The sequence below is a fragment of the Macaca thibetana genome, chromosome 2, assembly GCF_024542745.1.
Source record: "Macaca thibetana thibetana isolate TM-01 chromosome 2, ASM2454274v1, whole genome shotgun sequence".
NCBI lineage: Eukaryota > Metazoa > Chordata > Mammalia > Primates > Cercopithecidae > Macaca > Macaca thibetana.
In genome coordinates this window covers 140647776-140665121 of record NC_065579.1, presented here as the reverse complement: position 1 = coordinate 140665121, position 17346 = coordinate 140647776, and the positions used below count along the sequence as shown (strand labels likewise).

General features: G+C 49.4%; 1 protein-coding gene across 2 annotated transcripts in view; it reads right to left on the bottom strand.

Annotated features, from left to right (window-relative positions):
* Positions 1 to 17346, bottom strand: part of SLC6A1 (solute carrier family 6 member 1) — an 85067-nt gene that overhangs the window by 23200 nt on the left and 44521 nt on the right. Inside the window, exon 1 of one of the 2 annotated variants that reach the window (XM_050781472.1) lies at positions 5 to 3265. The exons of the other annotated variant lie outside the window; for it this stretch is intronic. The gene's annotated coding sequence lies outside the window, so the exon portion shown is untranslated. Of the gene's footprint in view, positions 1 to 4; positions 3266 to 17346 lie in introns of those variants that run through there. 2 annotated transcript variants of the gene reach the window in all.

Below are 17346 nucleotides of genomic sequence, written 5' to 3'. Positions count from 1 at the left end.
TTACCAAACACCATCTTCTCCTCCCAGAGTTCACGGAGAACCAGGCCATCTTCAGATCATCCAAACTTTCCTGCCACCCCTGCTCCTCGTTCTCAGGGATGGCCTGCTCACTTTGAGCTCCTTCACGGCACACAGGCTGGTCTTGGATGCCCATCTAGATCCTGGCCTGGGCATGGCAATGTTAGAGAGAGCTCTGGACTCAGTAGGGTGCCTGCCTCCCCTCCTCGAGAATGGCAGGAAGTAGGAGGCGGCCGATTCTGTGGTCTACCAGGGAGTCTTGGGATATGCAGGAGAGAGCAGCCTCAGCCATTAACTGTCCTAACAATGATGGCCTTGACTGTCCCATGATCTACCCTTGTGGTCTCCATCTGCCATATTTGTTCAAAATGATCCAATCACCTTGGATCAAGACTGACCACCTGACCCAGGCTAGCCAATCAAATTCCTTCCCTGGAAATTTGGCATGGGACCCAGGAAGAGGGGCAGTTTTGCCAGTGACTTGGGAACTCTGGGGCAGTCATCCTCTGCCCATCTTGTACTCAGAGTGAGAGTTGGTCTGCTGAGGAAGGAGAGAACTAGAGATCAAAAGATAGAGTGTCTTGAAGCTCCTAGTTTGCAGTTCCAGGCTTTCTTCAGGCTGGTACTTGGATTTTACAAAATATTCCCATAGTCATGAAACAGATGTTTTGCTTACATTGGCTTGGGGGCTCCTGTTGCAATCTTAAATCTCTGCACCATCCCTCTGGTTCACCAGGATGTTCAGTCCATGAGTTCTCCATGACTATATTGAGCACCTCCTCATGCCAAGCCCTGAGCAATCAGAGATGGTGGCTGCTCTGAAGACCCCACCATAAAGAAGACATACATGTGATTTCCAATTTCTGGAATATGGGGATATGTATTCAGATTCAGCTAAATGCCTATAACTTCCCTAGGAAGAGCCACATGACTATATTTGGAGTTTTCCTTTTAGAAGATGTGGCACATATGAAGATAAAGTAAAGCCATGAATTGATACAACTCAAACTTCTTTGAGGATTTAGGACTGAGAAGGCTCTTTGACTTACACAGCGGCAAAGCCACCCTAGTGCTAAGTCAGACAGACCTCGGCTCCCTCCAACACCTGCTAATGCTGGGTGAGTTACTTCACCTCTCTGACCCTCATCTATAACATGGGAGGATAATAATACCTCCTTCAGAGGGTTATGGTGATGATTAAATGAGATCATGTGTGTTAAGCGTGTACAACTATGCCTGGCACATAGTTAGGGCTTAGGAAATCTCAGTCATTGTTATCACTGCAATCGCCACCATCTGAGTATGGATCCATTGTTCTTAATCTGGCATTCACAACTTCCCAGAAGGCTACAACAACAACAATAATAATGCCAACTAACGTTTATTAAGGGTTTACTATTCAGGTCTTTCAGTGTCTTCAGCATTTTAAAAACTCCAATGGAAATCATCCTTTTAGTCCCCCTGGGGAATACCAGCTAACAGAAATGTCAAGTCTCTTGGCGTTGGGCTCTCTTTGTACCAAAGCAAAGAAGTCTAGCTCAGCACCTTGGGCCAGTCAGAAGCTGGGAGTGGTACATGTGTTTGTTAATACAAAAATAATTCTTCTGTAATAAAGTCTGGTAGTAAAAAAAATCCCAAACATCTAGTCCATGGGAGGAAAATGATAAAGAGCCTCCTGCTAGTGAACGCGCCTGGGACCCAACACTTAAATGGAGTGGTCCCAAGAAGCATGCCTCACCCGCACACCTGGGGAACAGTGCTTCGGCAATTTTAATTCCTGGCACTTCCCTCTCCTGTGAAAAATAACATGCAGAAAGCACAGGTGTGTGTGAGTTCACGGCAGGGTAACTTGGCTGTCTTTCTAGAACATTTCTCTGAAGCAAAACCAACCTTTTTGCAAGTTGTTACTTTTCCTTTCCTGAGACACACCCCTGTATTTTGTGGCTCTCTGGGATCATGCTGGAGGACAGCTCTGTGGGTCTGTAGCGGCAAGACCACACGTTTCTTCCACCTTGTCCTGAGTGCCAGTCTGTGATCAGCCTCCTCTACTGGCTGGTGGAGCAGGCAGAAGAAACACCTCTCACCTTCTCATGATCTGGGCATTTTTCCAAAGCCTTCTTCCAGCGTCTTCCCATTCTTCTTCATCAGGTAACAACATTCTGGAGACCCAGAATCCGGCTCCACGTTCCTTCAGGTGCATACTATACCATGATTAACTTAATTCCACCAAAGCCACGTTCACAGGGCACTACTAATGTGAGACCACCAGTGACGACAGGTCAGGTCCTCTGTACTCGCTCACTAACACATTCATTCTGCAAGTATGTACTGAGCACATGCTGTGTGCTGAAACGACAATGGAGCCGTCTCTTCAAGCATTTTATATTCTGAACTACACCCTGGTTGCCAGAATCTGAATCAGTGAACTAACAGGTTCCAGCAGAAAGATTCATTTCTGTAAATACTTAGTGAGGCCTCCTATGTGCGTGGAGCTGGGGTGGATACTCAGGGTGTGAGAATTTAGTAAGACAAGACACTTGCCCTTGTCAAGGTCATGGCCTAGAAGGAGAAATATTTCTGCCTATGGCTGATCATAATACCCTGTGATAGTGCTGCAAGAGGTGTAAGAACAAGACACGGTAGGCCTAGAAGAAACGCGTTAATACAGCCAGAGAACGTATCCTAGACGAGGGGTCACTTGAGCAGGGCTTTGAAGGTTGAATAAGTATTCGTCAGGGTTAAAAAGAGAGAAAAGGTGTTCCAAGTGGAGGGAAACACGTGTACTAAAGTACAAAGTGTGAAGCTAGGAAGGTCAGTATGTGAAGGGTCTTGGACACTGGGCTAAGGAACTTAGGGACTAGCTGCAGGGATGGGGCAGGGCTGATAATGGGATCAGATTAGTAAACCAGAAGATGACTCGCTCATGGGGCCTCTGGGAAGGATGGAGTTAGTGAAAGACACTCCAGGCAGGAAGATGGAGAAACGTTCCCAGGATATCCCATCCTTCCTCAGTGTATGCTCTATGACCAAGTGTTAAAGCCATTGATAAAAATGGGGCCAAACCAAGCACAAAGAATTCCTCTGCCAATCTCTGAATGACAAGATGCTTTGTTAGGGAAAGAAAACATGTACAGTTTGGAAGCCCTACATGAGAAGTGGCAAAATGGGTCAAAACTGGCCCTTGGGCTTGTTTTATTTGGCCTGAGAAAAAAACATTCAGTCTGAATTAGGAGCCAGAAATGGGACTTTCTGGGATATAGTATTTCAAACAGAGGGAGCAGCAAGTGCAAAAGCCCTGAGGCAGGAACGAGCCTGGCACCTTTGAAAGACACCAACGTGGCCAAAGTGGCTGGAGTCCAGTGTGAGCAATGTGAGAGGAAACGGATTCAGGAGGAGGTGTTGGGCAGGGGCCAGGTCACACACGTGTCAGAGGCCACAGCAAGAATTCAGGTTTCATTCTAAGTGGGATGGGAGGAAGTGGGGGGTTGCAGTGGTGGGGGAAGAGTCTCCCTCTGGCTGCCCAGAAGAGGCTGCCTAGGGGCAAGGGGGAAGCAGGGAGACATGATCAGAGGCTGCCTGTCCAGAGAGATGACAGCGGCTTGCATGGGGGTCGCTGGACCGGCAGAAGTTGGGGAAGTGGCACTGGCACCCACAATCTATTCTGGAGGTGGCGCCCTTGGGCTGTGGGCCTTGCTGGATGATTGGCTGTGAGCAGCCCAGCCCTGGACCAGATGGCAGGCAAGGGGGAGGGGAGTGTGTGGAAGCCGCCTTGGACAATCTCCTTCTGTCCCACTGCATCAGAGGGACAGGCGGCTGCGTGGAGTGGGGACCTAGGCAGAGACTAAGAGGTCAGGGCTGGAGTCTCAGGGCTGCCATTGTCTCAGGCCATGGCCCCACCATGGAGTGAGTGGGGAGCCCTGAAAAGCCAGGGAAGCAAGGAGGGGGAGCAGTGGGTCTAGAAGTAGGACCTGCTCTTCCCCTCCCCCTACCCCACACCACTCCCTCCATGAGGCTGTGCTTGCTTTGCTTTGCTCTCGTTCTGTAATTACAGAAATTACAGAGGCTCGCTTCGACTGCAATCACTCTAGTTTGCCTTTATTTCTTTTTGAAACTCCGTGGTTCAAGAAAGAAATTAATATTGAGTTTGGCTTCATTCCAAGGGGAAACATAATACAGTTTATTCTCTGCCTTTGGGAAAAATGCTAGGCTCAATCCATTGGACAAGGCTTTATTGAGCATCTGTTGTGTACCCAGACTCATGCCAGCTCCTATCGAAGGAGAAGAGCTAGCATTTATTGAGGGTCTATTGTGTGCCAGGCATTTTGCAGGCACTATGTCATCCAGGAGTCATTCCATCTATGTAAGCCAGGGCTACTTCACCCATCTGACAGATAAGGAAACAGCCTTGCCAGCCTGGGGTCTGAAATTGCCCAGTGATTTCAGGGCCTTGCTTCTCAAAGTGCGGTTCTTCAAGAGACAGCATCAGCATCACCTGAGAGCCTATCAGAAATGCAGAATCTTGGGCCCCACTCAAGACCTATGGAATGAGAAGCTGATTTTTAACCAGGTCCCATGATTTAGGCACATACAACAGCTTCAGAAGTTGTTAAGTTAGGGATGACCCAGATTATTTCATGGGACTTCGTTCAAATCTCTGTGCAATAGGGCTAGATATCTGGCTTGCTTGAGTCCTGATTTTCTCATCTGTAAATGTGGATTTCACAGAATTGCTCTGAGAATTGCATGATAATGCATGGAAAGAGGCCAACCAAGGGCCTGGCACACAGGAAGTGTCAATAAATAGCAGCTTAGGCTGCCACTCAAAGAGATGAATGGCCGCAAAAGTGCTTTGTAATTGAAAAATGTTATACAAATGTGAAGACCAATTAATACTGGATGATCAGGTACAGAAGGTTAGATGGAGGTTGGAATTGTGCAGGACAGCCGGTGCTGTGGGCAGCGCTTGCCACGCACTGTCCTGGAGATCAGGGAAAGCTCCCTGGAGAATGTGCCCTGATGGAAAGGGAGCCACCAGAGAGGGTCTCCAAGGCCCAGCATTTTAACAAGACCTCAGAGGCCAGCCAGGCCTGTGGTGGGATGCAGGCTACAGGAGAAATGAGCTGGTTGGGACAGCTTGGGGCCTAAATGGGAGGCCTCCATTCTTGGATCCTCAGCCCCATGCACAGTGGTGCTTGGGGCCAAGACACAACTGGCCTCCTTCCTGGTCCAGACTTGCTCCATGCCAAACCGGTGCACCTGGTCTACCATGGCATTCTATAGATGAAGAAAAAAACCCACCGAGGACTGGTGGTTGGCCCAAGGTCACACAGCATGAGAGTGACCTGAACATTACAGACTCCCATCCAGCTCCCAGCCAGCCACATACTCTTACTCAAGAGACGAAGGAAAGCAGTTTCATGCCTTGGTATAAATCCCTCCATTGCCTCAACGTACCTGAGAGGGAATTTGCAGAAGCAGGTGTCTTTGTCGGTAGTATTTATTGCATGCCTACTTTTTACAACATCCCACTGTGACTTTCGAGTAAGCTACTTATTTTCTCAAAGTTTTTGTTTTGGCCGGGCGTGGTGGCTCATGCCTGTAATCCTAGCACTTTGGGAGGCCAAGGCGGGTAGATCATGAGGTCAGGAGATTGAGACAATCCTGGCGAACACGGTGAAACCCCGTCTCTACTAAAAAATACAAAAAATTAGCCGGGCGTGGTGGCGGATGCCTGTAGTCCCAGCTACTCGGGAGGCTGAGGCCGGAGAATGGCGTGAACCCGGGAGGCGGAGCTTGCAGTGAGCTGAGATTGCGCCACTGCACTCTAGCCTGGGCGACAGAGCGAGACTTCGTCTCAAAAAAAAAAAGAGTTTTTGTTTCTTCGTCAATAAAGGAGGTCAATAGTGACCACTTCCCACTCTGTGATGACTGGATTTGAATTTTCTAGCACTGTGCTCAGTTCAGGAAGTGCTAAATACACTGAAGCTAAAATGATCGTTTGTCCCATTTTGCAGATGATGGCACTAAGGCCCAGAGAGGTCAAATGACCTGCCCAAAGTCACACAGGACTTGACCCAGGCCCTCTGACTTATAGTCTGGTGCTATTTGCTTGTCTAGGAAGTGCCTCCCAGGCACTGGCCTGTGTGAAATTCCCTGAAGCCATTAGACCTATTGGGCCTCATGACCTGACCTGCCCAAGCATGCCTGCTGGATGCCAGAGGGAAAGAAATGTGACTGCATGGAGATGAGCTTGCCTAGCCTCACTGTCCTAGGACAGATGAATAAATGGAGGCTCTAGCCCTTCCCCTCTGCTCTCAGCCTCTGAGAGCCTAGAAGTCAGGTTTTCTAGGACACCTCTGAAACCACAATGTGGAAGAAAGCCAGAAGGCATCCCCACCCCGACAACCCAGGCGAGAACAAATTCAACTTTGCAACTACTGGAATATGACAGACTCATCCAATGGTGAAACAGATTCCAGGAGTATGGTTCTCCTGCTTCTGTAGCCGCCTGCAGAAAAGAAAAATTCCTCAACTTTTCATTAACAAGGGGTGAAAGAAAAAGAAGAGCTCAGTACAGGGAGGAAGTGAGCTGGACACACTTACTAATGTGCCAGGGGCCACTCTAAATGCTTTTTGTCTATTAAATTACTGTTAGCCCCCATCTTATTGATGAGTAAACTGAGGTACAGAGAAGTTAAAGTGACTTGCCAAAGGTCTCCCAGTTAGGAGCTAGGGGCTCCAAGCCTTGACCCAGGCAGCCGGGCTCCTGTGTCCAAGCTCTTAACCACTCTGCTGTCTCTAATGGGGTACCTGTGGAACCCCCCAAGCCCTCCATTTGGGGTGTACAAGTATGGCCTATCCCCAGCAGCCACCTCCCTCCAGGACAAACCTCCACAAGGACAAGGCCTGCTGTTCTTTTTAAGAAACTCAAGAGAGGCTGCCGGCATAAAAGCCTCTGAGTTCTGGCTCTAAAATGGCTCCTATGGTTGTGCTGGACAAACCCTACAGGTATCCAGGGAGTCTCTGGGAGGTCACGTGGGATTCTGGCTGAGCCGTGGGGCTGGAGGTTCTAATCAGAGTCCCCAGGAGGCAGCCAGCCTCTAGGGGCAGCACTGCCCTCTTGGAGACCCCAGCTGTCCTCTAACTGCAGACATGGCCTGTGTCTTGCAGCTGCCTCGAGGAGCTGACCTGAGGAGGAAGGGCTTGACACCCTCAAGTCCAGTAGACACAGGTTTGAAATCTCACCCTGAACTTACTAGCTGTGTGACCCTATGCCAGTCCCTTCCCCTCTCTGTGCCTCAGCTTTCTTCTGTGCGCAAGCAGGAGAGTCAGACTCCGATTTCCAGCTCCACCTCACTCTGATCCAATCCTGCTTGTCTGGCTCACACCATCAGTGGTTTACTAATGTCTGTTCCAGCCCCTAATTATCTATAGTGCCCAACTGAGCACCTCATTTTGTCAAGGCAATTTTCAATCCAATCTGCATCTACTGCGCACCTCCAGGGAGCCGGGCCTCATGCTGGGTGCTGAGGGACAAAGATGCAAGTTGGAGTCTGAGTCCTGCTGCTACTGAGCTCTTGGGACAGCTGGGAGATGGGCCATGGACAATCCACATCCACGGTGTAAGTTCTTCCACAGCACACAGAGAAGGAGAGGTGGCGCCCTGCCCTGGGGTCTGGGTTCAGGCAGGCAACTGGGAGGGGTAGCATTGGGTTTGGTGGGAAATGGAGCAGAAGTGGGGATATTTTTAAAATAATCACAGCCAGAGGAGCAGGACCGGACTGCTTGCTCTTAACCGCAACCCTAACTGCTCCTGGTCCATTTCAGGCAGACAGAACAAAGCCAAAATACAGAACATATTTGAAGACCGTGAGGAGGCTGGCTTGGGGGCTAGAATCTGGGGTGATTTAGGGAAACGTGGCCAGGAAGCCGCCAGTAGTAGTAAAGAACTCTGATGCAGGAAAAGAGGGCACATTTTACTCTGTAATGAGAATGATGATCACACCGAAGGCTGAGGAAGTGCTTAATGTATTTACTGCCTTTCTGTACTGCACACTGTACAGATGAGGAAGCCGAAGTTCAGACAGTCAAACAACTTCTCGGCTCCCAGACACTGCAGTTTGATTCCAAAGCCCATGTTCTTAACTATCCCTCTCCGCTGTGGGCATGGAGTGGTCACCAGGGCTGCCACCTGAGCCATGGAAGGTGGGGAGATTTGATGTGATGGTGACTTGGCAAGATCCCCCAGCAGCTGTGTGGGGAGGAAGAGAGGAGAGGGAGCATGGGTGGAGGTTGCTGTAACAGGGCTGGTGGAAGGATGAGAGACAGTGCCTGAGCCAGGACCATAGTGGGGGTGAGGAGGAAGGCCTGGTCACCCTATACAACGTGGCTTCTCTCCTGACTAATTACAGATTCTTCTGTCTTAGCTTCCCAGCTGCACCGTCACCTCTGCAAGAACAGGGCTCAGATCTTCCACCCGCTCTGCTTCCCCGACAGCAGGCAGCTTAAACAGCGCTAGATATGAGTGCGCTCTCTGGCTTCTGCCCTCTATGGCAGCAGACATTGTTCTTACAAGGCCTCAGCACAGGAATGTTTGCTTCGGAGAAGGCGGCAGGTCTACAGAGCAGTGGTGTGCTGGTAAGTTTTAACAACGGGCTCTTAGGAAACAAAACAGAAGACTCAATTTGCAGCACCTGCTGATTTCTGTGGTGTAAACACTCCCACCGTGACCCATGCAAAGTACTAATACCAGGTCACAGGATTGGGTGTGCGCCATCTGCGAGCAGGCTCCAGCACACCACTACGCCTTAGGCCTGGTTCTTCTTGTGGGGCCAGTGAGGCATGCTCTCGGGCAGAAACTGGCCTTGCTTCCTGAGTGGTTTAATGCTGGAAACCCTCTTGATTGCTTCCTGTAAGGGAAGCCCCAGACGCCACCCCCTGGGCTGGCCCTGGAGCGCATGCTGGGGCCAGTGGGTGCCCGCAGAGATGCCTGCTGCAGGGCAAGGAACATCGCACCCTGGGATCAGATACGGGAACTTGGAGGCATCCCCTGGGTGGATTTAAAAAAGCGGAGAGGGATGGAGAGAGAGGAGGGTGGGAAGGAGGGGGAAAGGAGAGAAAAGGGAGTGGAAGGAGAGGAGGAAAGAAACAGACAAGGAGGAGGCTGGGGTAAAGGAGCAGAGTGATGAGGAGGAAAACAGGAGGAGGAAAGGAGGCACACAGGAAGGGATCAGAAAGGGGAAAGAGGAAAAACAAGGGCAGAAGGAAAGAAGGACGGAAGAGAAAACAGATGTGCCATTCACTGCTTGTAAGCTGTCCAAGGCTCCACTGTGTCAGCTCACTGAACCAAGGAGGGAGGGAGGTAGCCTACCTTTCAGCCAAGAGAAGCCTGAGGTTGGCGGAGGCCAAGGTCAAAAGTGGCGGAGGAGCCGGGATTTTTGAACCCAGGCTGCAGGGCCTGTTCCACTGACTTCCTTCAGTTGGTTCTGACTGTATTTGCTGGGGGCCCATTAGTCTTAACCTTCCACGCGGGGCAGCTACCTCCCCACACCAGCTGGAGCCCCCAACCCTGTGCTGGGTATGAGGGCGAGCCCCTGTGGAACAGGTCCGGGTGCCCTCCCTCTGCACCCTCACCGCCTGTTCCAGGCTTCTTTCTTCCTTCTGCCTCTGATGGGTGTGGGACTTTCTGGAGGACTTCAGTTCCAGGGGATGCCTCTGTAAAAGCCCCGTGCTCAACTGGCCAGAAAGGATTAACTCAGACCAGGAAATAAGAGCGGCACGATGACCTTTTGCCATTCTTTTACATCACTCTTTGCCTTTTAAAACACACGTGTAAGAAGCCCGTGGGGTTAAAATAGCTGTTCATTTTTGCTCAAGATGTGCTTGGAAGGCTCCGACGGGCATTAAGGTAAAGGCCCTTTAAGAACTCAGATTTGGGGAAAAGAAAACATAACACTGCAAGGGCTGCCTGAACTAAACGATGAACTAAATAAGTCACGTGCAGGAGCACAGCCCAAACGGAGAGCTGGCTTAGCGTCGCAGAAGGCACATCCAAGACAGTGGCTGCAGACAGCGCCACGGCTCTTTATGAAGCGTCCACACCTGGGACTGCATTCCTCTCTCTCTCTCAGCAGCTCTGCAGGCTCTATCAGCCCCTTCTAGAGACAATCAGACTGAGCCCCAGAGAGAAACTGTCTGGATCAAGATCACACAAGGTCACAAGAACCACCAGGGATCTCAACATGGTGGTTTTGGGCCGAATGGATCCCACAAATATGTTTGGTTGAGTGGTATCGGATTTGAATTTTAGAACTTGAACTTGCATGCTTTGGAGAAGGGCAGGGGTGATGTGTTTTCTAGTTTACTACAAGTCCCACCATTACTATCATCCTATCCCTGACCTCTTTACGCATTTCTGTGACCTGTCTGGCCCTCAACGGCCCCTGAATTTGCAATCCTTGTATACACGGTGCAGTCGTAGTCACTCAGTAGAGCTCTTTCTCTGAGCAGTGGAAGACGGATGAGGATTAATGTCCCCTTCCCTAGGGGATATGTCGAACTCTTGGGGGTGGTGAAGTTTGAAAAAGCATGTTTGGTGTTATAATTTTATATTTAGGAAACAACAAATCCTATTGTTCTCTTAATAAAAGCTCAGTTGGATTTTAAAAACTTCAGAGAGACTCTGCTTTAGAATATTCTGCAAGAATGAGGGAGGCGTGTATTTTCAGAGTCAGTTAAGGGTCAGATTCCAGGGTCTAAACTATTTTCCCACAATATAAAGGCTAATTTTATTTTTAAAAGACTTGAATGCTCACGTTCACCAGTGCATCTGTTCTTAACTCACTCACTTAGCTGTGGAAAGGAATTTTATGGTATAGAGCCCCTTGTTTTTGTAAAGTGAAAACTCCTATGTAACAAGAACAGTCTACCCATTTGGTAAAATCAGATTATTTATTTATTTATTTAATTTTTTTCTGAGACAGGGTCTTACTCTGTCACCTAGGCTGGAGCGCAGTGGCATGATCTCAGCTCACTTGAGCCTCTCAGGCTCAAGCAATCATCCCACCTCAGGCCCCCAGCTAGCTGGGACTACAGGCATGTGCCACCATGTCCGGCTAAAAATCAGATTTTTATTGAACAAATTTTCTTTAAGTCCCATGAACAATAAGCAATGCCCTCTGCTGCCTGCCCCTATCATGGCTCCTGACAAACTTCTGATCAGTCTATGATATCCCAAGCAGGAGCTCTTCATAAGTATGCTCATTGTTCGCGGGACTTAAAGAAAATTTGTCCTTCCCTAGGGGCAAGGACACCTCGTTTTGAGTTTCAGCTCCGGTTCAATGCTGTGTGACTGTAGGTTAGTCACCTACCCTCTCTGTCTAAAACAGAAGTGATAACACTTACTTCTAGGGCTGCTATGAGGATTAAATGGGAAAATATGTAGTTAGTACAGCATCTGGGACATAGTAAATGCTTGATATCTGGCAGATATTATAATAAACCACCTGATCAGGGCTTTCATTTATATTTTTAGTTAGTGATGGAAAAAAGTTCTGGGTGGAAGGAAGGCCAGTATTATCTTTTTTTTTTTTTTTTTGAGACAGAGTCTCGCTCTGTCGCCCAGACTGGAGTGCAGTGGTGCAGTCTCGGCTCACTGCAAGCTCCACCTCCCGGGTTCACGCCATTCTCCTGCCTCAGCCTCCTGAGTAGCTGAGACTACAGGTGCCCGCCACCATGCCTGGCTAAGTTTTTTGTATTTTTAGTAGAGACGGGGTTTCACCATGTTAGCCAGGATGGTCTCGATCTCCTGACCTCATGATCCACCTGCCTCCGCCTCCCAAAGTGCTAGGATTACAAGCGTGAGCCACTGCGCCTGGTCCAGTGTTATCTTAACCTATACGCAATCAATATAAAGGAATGGTGGGAGTCAGTGGGAGATGCTGATCAAATCAAATTCTTAGAGCAAATTGTTTATTAAACGTGATTCCCAAAGTGGTATGTGTATGTATCCTGCAATCTGGCACACCCGTTAAAATCCTGGTTAAATGTCAACTGTCTTTATTTGTCCACTGAATCAGTCTCCCTGACCCCTCTCCTGCCTGCCTGGAATAGGGGTGTCAAGATCCAAGGTCTTCAGCTCATTGCCTCATAGCTTGGCATCCAGTCCCAGAAACAGCAGCAAACAAATGACCTTGTCTCTCAGAGGACCCAGAAACAGGTTGCTATCTCTGGGGGTGGATTTGCTCAAACAGGTTTGCGGAAACAAACAAAATGGTTGCTTGCATCTAAATCATCAGGATCCCAGCTCTCACCAGCGCTTTTGAAACAGCCAAATGCCTGAGTCCAGCACCCTCTTTCCGCTTCCAAAATGGAATGGGGTTGTCTGCCAGCCTGCATCTTTGCCAGCATGCAAATGATGCACTTTGGGGTTTCACAGGGTATTAACCCCATGTTCTCCAATCCCTGATTAGGGAGGTAAGTCTACTGCACCAGCTGTGCTTCTAGAAGAGAAACTAGGTGTGTGGGTGAGAGTGTTTATTTTCCAAAAGCGTTTGCAGCATGGGGTCATTTAGATAGCTGGCATAGAGCAAACACAAATTCCCCCAGTGAGGTGTGCATAGAGGTTTTTAAGGACAGTACGTTTGCAGTGAGGTACACCATTCACACTCTTCAAATGCAAAATATTTATGTATATTTTTGATGATGGAGCTGTTCATTTGTTCTAGTGATATTTACTAGCCTGGAATGAAGAACCCTGTTATGTATCATGCTTGTACTGTATTAGTCAGTTTCACTCTTCCAACACCACAAATTACAAGCCGATACATGGTTGGGAGCGGACCCTTTTCCTAACCTCTCCCCTTTGGCTTATAACAACAGCTGCTGGTGATTGAGCTATGGCCAGGATTGGGGCTTGATGCTTTATCTGCCTCATGATATGCAGTCTCACCACAATCCTACGAGGTAGGTGCTGGTATTATCCCCATTTTGCAGATGAGGGCACTGAGGTCCAGAGAGAAAGTGACTCACCCAGGATTACACAGTTTAGGAAGTGGCAGGGAGAGATGTGACTTTGGCTCCAAAGCTGATGCTTTTAGCTACCCTGATGTTCTGTTTTCTCCTCCTCTTGGGCTGGAATTGTCATTCCTGGCCCATCAGGACCTCCACAAGCACTTAAGACTTTAGAAAGGTCTCTGTCAACCATCCCCTGGCCCTGCAGGGCAGCCTCCTTCCAGACTCTCCCTATAGCCTAGGCCCTCGTGTTGGTTGGAGGTGTAATCCTAGCTCTAGCTCTTTCCTGGTTGTGACCTGGGGTGAGTCACTTCACCTCTCCTCACCTGACTCTGCACCTCCACGAAGTGCAGGGAAGTATCCCATTCTGACAAGGCTGTAGGAAGGATGGAAGTAGAGGAGGCAAGTTGCCCCACCCCGACCAGTCCCGCACCTCCTTCTTGGGGAAGCTTGAGTTCTAGACACGGTCCCCTCCACTCTCCTCTTGTGCTCACTCTCACTCTAGCAGCTCCCGAATCAGCATTCAATACACATCACTCTGCCTTGTGCAACGCCATTATCTCCCGAGGACACAGGCTCCGTTGTCACGGCAACCAGAGTCCTTCCACCAACTCTATTTAATAATTTCTTAACGGAGGAGCTGGGCTGGCTTGGTGGAAGGGAAAGAGCACTGCGTTAGGGGTTAGAAGCTCCGGGTCCTAGCATCTGCAAGACCGAGGACTCTTCCTCTCTAGGCCTCAGTTTACCCATCTATAACACAGGTGTGTCTGAAATGGGTGGATTTTGTAATGTTCTCTAGCCTAGAAAGACCTGAGAAATGGCTTTCCAGGTTCAGGAAGCTGGGAACAAGTGACGTGAGCTGCTGGAAATGAGTTGGGGGTTGGAGTGAGGTTTGAGTGAGACCCACAGGAAGAACCGGATGCCGCCTTTGGTGACTACCCTCTCTCTGCTGAATTGCCTCCAGAATGTCACTCTTCAAATGTTTATGAGGTGTCTGTGATCCTCCAGATTCAGGGCCAGGGTTGGTTAGGAGATGGTGGTTTTGCCTGCAGCCATCATAGCCCTTATCTTCCCCATTTTGCAGATGTGCAAACTGAGGCTCAGAGACTGCAAAGGAGTTGCCTGTGGTGCCTCAGCAAGCGGAAAACCCAGCTCTTCATCCACGTCATGCCTCATTTCAGAACCTGGGGCTAAGCTGTGCAGGAAGGTCACATTGCTTGTACCTGGAGAAGACAGCCTGACTCCTGGCCCAGTCCCCTGCCCACCGATCTTGCTCTGGCCGCAATCTGTGTGGCCTCTGGTCCTCATTCAAGGAACCAGCAGATAATCAAAGTAATAAAGAGGTACCCACTCTGTGTTCTTGACTACGGGACCACAGACTCCAAAAGACAGAGCATTCCTGCTCTTAAGGGATCTACGGTTTTCACTGCAAGCAGATCTTCAAAGGGCAGCAACAGCACCCGGTTTCTTTCTACAATCCAAAATAGGACCTGGCACACAGTAGGTGCTCAGAGTTTTATTCGGTCCAATTGTTTGTCCACATCTGCTCCTGAGGGTAACTAGTCTAGGTCCCCCAGGGGCCTTTAAGAAAATCTCCCAAAGCAGCCACTGATCCATGTCTCCAAGGAGCTGCTTCGGACCCTGAGCTGAAGGGGGTCTATGACCAATGAGGGGACCCTTCCTTTGTGATTCCTGTCTAGCTCCAAGTTTGGGGAGGAGGCTGTTCTGCTCTGGCCCAGGCTGATGGCACCACTTTTAAGTACAGCCGTTGCCAGATCAGTGGCGCTATTTAACTCCTCCAGGGCTGGCGTTTTCATTTAATACCCGTGGAATAATTAACAGTGCTGCATCTGCTCTGTCATTAGTGGCATTCACTGCCATTTGGAGAAAGGGCTCTTATCTTCCTCAGTCATTAGTCTCGGGGAGGCTATTATGGGGGAAATGGAGGAGGAGAGGAGGAAGTGGGGCGTGCAACTTCCCTCCCCTTGCCTGGAGAACTGGCGCCTGGCGCAGGGAGCAGCCGATCGTCCTATCCAATGGTCCAAACCCCTTGGCTGTATGAACTGAGCATGCAAAGCCAAGAGAGGGGAAAGAACCTGCCCATGGTCCCCCACAGGCTTGAGGCCCAGCAGGAGGCACCTCTCCCACTTTTTTCTCAGGTCTGCAAGCCCAAGCCTCGGAGCCCTGCAGCCTTGGATCTGATTCCCAACTCTGCCCCGTGTCAGTGATATGACCTTGGGCAACTTCTTGAGCTCCCTGAGCCTCAGTTTCCTTATTGAGGATCCTGGGACAATGCTTGTGAAATACTGGCTCAGTGCCTAGGTCACAGGCAGAGCCCAAGACTGACAGATGTACATATCAGATCATTCTGTGTCATTATGCTGAACCAACCTGCTAAAAATGCATATGTAATCCATGAGTGCATTTAAATTCCACCTTTAAAAAAATACTCTTCAGTAAGATGACTTCTTCCCTTTCCCCAGGCCTACTTTTTATTTTTTTTTTAAATCATAGGTGGGTCCTTGATCTTAAGCTCTGGAAACATCTGACTTGGGCAGGAAGGGGCTTAGTCAGCTCAGGTGGCAGTGAAGCCTGGATTGCAGGCTGGCAGCTCAGACAGTGCCCAGGAAGCTGGTGGGTTTTGCTTTTGGCCACTTCTATTTTGCATTGCTTTCACTTTTTCTCAGCCCTTGCATGGCACAGCCAGAAATGGCGAATACAGAGAAAAAGCTCCTGGCTCCCCCACAGTTATCTTGTCTCAGGTGCTTTTCAGAAGCAGCGTGAGGTTGGCATCACCAAGACCTGGGCCCAATCTTGGTCTGTGCACCCCGTGGCGAGTGACTCCACCACCCTTGGGCTCAGGGTCCCCTCTGGCAGAAGGGGAGAGTAGCACCTATCATCCAGCATCAGCCTTGGCTCAGGGACCAGTGCCCAGCAGGCCCTCTGAACTCATTGTCAGGGTCAAACTGGACAAGTTCTCTCCCCACCATCCAGCCAGGGAACTGTCAAACCCTCAGGTCTCTTGCCTCCCCTGGCACCTCACAGGGAAGCTCCTAGAACTCGTGATATTTCTCAGTCTCCAGCATGGCGACAGTCCAAAGGCAGAGGGGAGTGGGTCATGGCCAGGGTAAAGTGGTTTCCATCCCATATCCCCACCCCATCCCTGCCCTCTTGCCTGGGCATGGCTCAGAAGCACATAGCCTGCTCCTCCAGTGGGTCTGAGCTGAAGCTCACATACAAACACTCCCCACAACCTTCCTGGCTACAAAGACCTTTAGATCCTTCTATGAAATCTCATGGGGGCCCCTGGTGTTCATTTCTCCCCCAATTCACTGAGAAAAGCATTCTTGTGTGCAGGTAGGTGTCTGAGAGCAACCATCCCTTCCTCTCCCTCCAGGTCTGGCTACTGCTGGAAGCCCCCAGCCAAATGATCACTCTTTGGATCCAAACTCTGGGCATAACCAAGGAGATGTTAATCTCTGGCCAGAGCTCAGGTAAGGTTAGGACAAGATGCCGTGGCCCTTTTCTCCCAAACCTCACAGCCGTACCTTCCCAAGCTCTCCTGTAAGTCTCGATCTTTGAGTACTCTGTGCTCTACCTCCTACCAGAACTGGCCTCATCTGGACTACTTCTCAAGGGGCTACCTGGTGAACCTGGATTTCAGCCTAGTAAAGGTGATTTCCATCAGCTGGGAAACTAGGGGACAGAGATGAGGAGTCAGGGCTCACTGAGCCTCAGTTTCATCTTTTGGATGAGGATAATAATGGTACTAATAACAACAATAAAATTACCTTCAGTTGAAACTCCCAGGGCTGTCACAAGCTTCAACTGAGAAAACACTTTGAAAACTGAAATTCTACGTAAGTGTTAACATGTGCATGTAAGCACATGTGTGCAAAGGAGCCTCATTTGGGTCAAGGTCATTCTGATTTGGGCTTAATGAGAAAACTAGCTTAAAATAAAAGTCACTCTTTATTAGAGAAAGGATTCTTCTCCAGGATCTCAAGGACCATATTTTCTTCCCCTAGAATACTTTATATATGATCAAAAGAAAGAGCAGCTGCAAGGGCATTTTTAGCAAAGTATAACGTGCGGTTCTGATGACCGGGAGTATCGTGATCAGTGCTAAGTTGCAGCAAACCGCAACACTGATACCAAATGTCTTTGCTCACCTCCCTGTGGCTGCTGCCCTCTCCCTGCACAGAACCTCCTTATCAAACAACACATTCATGAAAGCAACCTGCTATCTATGTTTCAGGGCATCTTTGACCTTGAATGTCCCTCTGGCCAGGGCTCAGTTATCTCAGGAGCTGGCGT